This window comes from Panicum hallii, chromosome 5 (assembly GCF_002211085.1).
Source record: "Panicum hallii strain FIL2 chromosome 5, PHallii_v3.1, whole genome shotgun sequence".
Taxonomy (NCBI): Eukaryota; Viridiplantae; Streptophyta; class Magnoliopsida; order Poales; family Poaceae; genus Panicum; species Panicum hallii.
The window spans coordinates 16,336,355-16,339,813 of NC_038046.1; the positions used below are offsets into that span (position 1 = coordinate 16,336,355).

General features: G+C 44.9%; 1 long non-coding RNA gene across 1 annotated transcript; it reads left to right on the forward strand.

Annotated features, from left to right (window-relative positions):
• Positions 1–2,720: 2,720 nt before the first annotated feature.
• Positions 2,721–3,258, forward strand: LOC112894516. The gene is made up of 2 exons (XR_003228991.1): positions 2,721–2,900; positions 3,095–3,258. It is a non-coding gene; the product is annotated as an uncharacterized LOC112894516 (long non-coding RNA).
• Positions 3,259–3,459: the final 201 nt, after the last annotated feature.

A 3,459-nucleotide genomic window follows, 5' to 3' on the forward strand; every position in this document is an offset into this window, starting at 1 on the left:
GGACTCAGGTTATAGCCAACCACAAGGATATTTGGACCCACATCGCATGACCAGGTACTGGAAGAAAGAGTTTAAGCATTGGGGTCCGGAGAAGTTGGAAGAGGTGTTCAACTTGCATCATTCGAAACTGCAGACCTTTCCAATCGTTTTTCCAATCGTTGTTTCAAAGAAGATTGTCCATGAATCAATAACTTAAAGTGGTCTATGAACCCGATGATGCAACAGCGTTTCCTGTTCAAGAAGCCGATCATTGGATTTATTTTCCTCTGGATGCTACAGAGCTCGGGGTTCGATTCCCCAAAAGAGGGAAAACCAATACTAAGTTTCGATCTTGCTGATTGACTAGCTTTTGAAACGCCATAAGAACCTATTCTCAATCAAATCCTGGGGATAACGGAGTATCTACCCTCCAAGGAGGACACCATATTCCCTGGCAAAGGCAGGTACGAGACGACTGGAGCATTATCGGATAAGAAGGCACGGACTGTGGAATCTCTTCCTTGGAGGTAGAATCCACTGGGTGGATCCTAAGGGGGGTCCATTCTGCGACAGTGACCGACGCGACGCTATACTGGAAAGGGCCCCTTCGGGGGTGCAATTTGTATAGGAAGTTTATCAAAAAAATCGCCGAATTTTTTCAAATGTCATTTCATGATTTTTTCCAAAATCTTTATCTTTTGTCCCATATTTTCTATTCTATTTCTTTTTTATTGGGAATCAAAATCTTGGTTTGATCTAAAGATTGTTTAGATTTCTTTACTATATTTAGTACAATTGTTATATGACACATGGTTTTTTAATAGAATAACTACGTCCTTGAGCTCGAGGTCTGAATTTTTTCCTAATAGTACTCGTACTGACTTCGGCTTTAGTGATGAATAAACTCGCTTTGTCGAAATCCCTATAATGAGTAGCATTTGCTGCTACTGAATAAACTAACTTTAAGATGGGATAAGACGCTCGATAAGGCATGAGGTTTAGTATCGTAACAGTTTCCTTGTAGTAACGCCAGCGAATCTCATCAAGAACTTTTTGTGCTTTCAAAACAGACATTTGTATGCCTTTTTGTGCTTTCAAAACCCATTCGAATTTAAGCAGACGATCGGTTGGAACTTTTCTTCCGAGTTTTCTTAGCCCGTTCTTCTTCTTCTTCTTTATCCTAGGGGTATACTTTACCAATTTGAAACTTATCATAAATAAGATAATTACCTGCCTACCTTTACTTTATTTGAATCCTATAAATTTTATTTATTCTAATGCTTGGAGAAGTTTTATCTCAGGTTAGGTCGAAATGGCTAAGATAGTAAAAAGGGAGAGGGTGAAGGGGTATTTATACTCGAGACCCCGCAAACTAGCCATTACAGTACAAAGCCGGTCAAGGCCAGGTGGGCCGAGTTGGGTCCTCGGGTAATTTTCCAAAAACTCCCAAGCAGCCAAGTCGGTTGAGCTGCACGTATAACTAGGCTGAGACGGGTAAACAAGGCTGAGTCAAGTTGGTGAGGCTGAGATTGAGGAAGTTGAAAGTAAGAAGAGCGCTGGGCGCAGATTTCTGGAATCGAAACTGCAAAATATAGTTGAAAGATCATTTGGGGTAGCCAAAAATAGGAGGCAAATGTTGAAAGAAGTGGCTCACTATCCTAAGGACAAGCAATGTCAGATTATTATGGCATGCTTTGCACTCCATAACTTTGTAATTGATGAGATTGCAGAGTCAGCTACAGTCAACAGGATGCTAATACCCGGAGTAAGTCACTTTTCATATCAGAGGGTTGCGTCAAATGCGAAAGATGACATGTCAACGGACTAGGACTATTAGGATACAAGTATGTGATTTTACATCATGCTTGAGACGTCGCTGTTTTGATACTATAAAGTTGATCATGTATGATTGAATTGGTGCCTTGCAAATTTGTGAACATGCAGCGGAGACATATGAATTATGATTGAGGCATCGATCTCATGTCGATCTCCATTTGGAAATCAGCAATCATGCAGCAGCACAAGGGCATAGTGAATTTGTTTAGCAGGGGATGAAATTTTGTACATGCAGCACATGTGGCATATATATATTTGCAGTTTGTCAAATAGTGCAGATTGTAATAACTTTGGATCATTTGGTAATTAGTAGTAATCATTTGGTAATTAGTAGTAATCAGTCGTTGTTATGGCTGGGATGGTGCTACTGAATTCAATTAACTATAGAATGCACACCAATTTTAGCGCAAATAAACATCACACTTGACATCAATATTTGAATTTAAAAATATAGCTGGTACAATGCTCGGCTGGAAGCAGCCAGCCGGGCTGATGGACGGCTGCAGCTTGTTTTCTGGCAGCAGCAGCTTCAGCCCATCTTATATATATATATATATATATATATATATATATATATATATATATTAAAGGCCCCTGCCCCTTGCCCTCACCAGAATAGGCCACGTCATTCTTGCAGACGTGTTCAAACCGGAGAGGCGGAGAGACTCACGTGACGTTCAGCCGCAAGCAACGCTCCGGGACAAGCAGGCCCATGGCCCAAGTTATTTCGCCCTCCCGTTCCGTCTTCCGTCAGCCCGTTAAGTCCCAGGCGCCAGATCCGTTTAGCTCTTCTCCTCCCTCCGCCTCCGAGACTGGATCTCCCGTCAATCGTTTGGGACGCCCGCCTCTACCGTCAGCCAGCGCCGGCGATGCGGCTCCTGTGCCCGGCCGCACGTCGCGCAGCCGAGCCCCGCCTCCTGTTCTCCCTGGGGCCGTCGCTGCCGTACTTGCATGCCGCGCGAGCAGCGAGGCCAGCGGAGGCGGTGGTGGAAGGGTGATTCGACCTCCGCCTTCCACCCAGGCGAGCAGCGGTGCGCCGCGGAGAGCTGGTTGAACGCTAGCCGCACCAGGCACTCCCGGGCCAGGTAGAACCACTACGCCATCCCTTTCAGTGTCGTCTCCTCCCAGACCATCTTTTCAATCCACGGTTGCTGGAGGCGTGCTCTCTCCTTGTGCTGCCGGCCGCCGCCAGCCCCCCTACCGCTGCCTCCTTCCTCTCACCTCCGCCTCCTTCAGTAAGTAGCGAATGGCAGACCAGCAGCTCCTTGTGATCCTACAGATGCGTCGTTCTCTTGTGCCTCCTGCACTCCTCATGATTCAAGTGCATACACCATGGCAGCAGCTTGCAAAGTGTTCGACAGAATGCTCATGAGGAGACTTGGGCAGCAACATAAAGATAGTAGTTGTCTGATCTGCCTGTAGTGCTCTAACCAGTAACCACATCAAGAACAGGCCTACTCTTCTGCCAGGTTAGAATTTTTCCTCTACTTTCACTGGTTGGTCTGATCTGTACATTGATATGTACACCCTAGCATGTGTAGCCACTTTTTGTTAGTTTAGTGAAGAAATTATGATTCCCCAATTAGAACTAGAGCCAAATTATGATCCAAATGATAATGCAAACTTCAAAAAGCAACTATCATC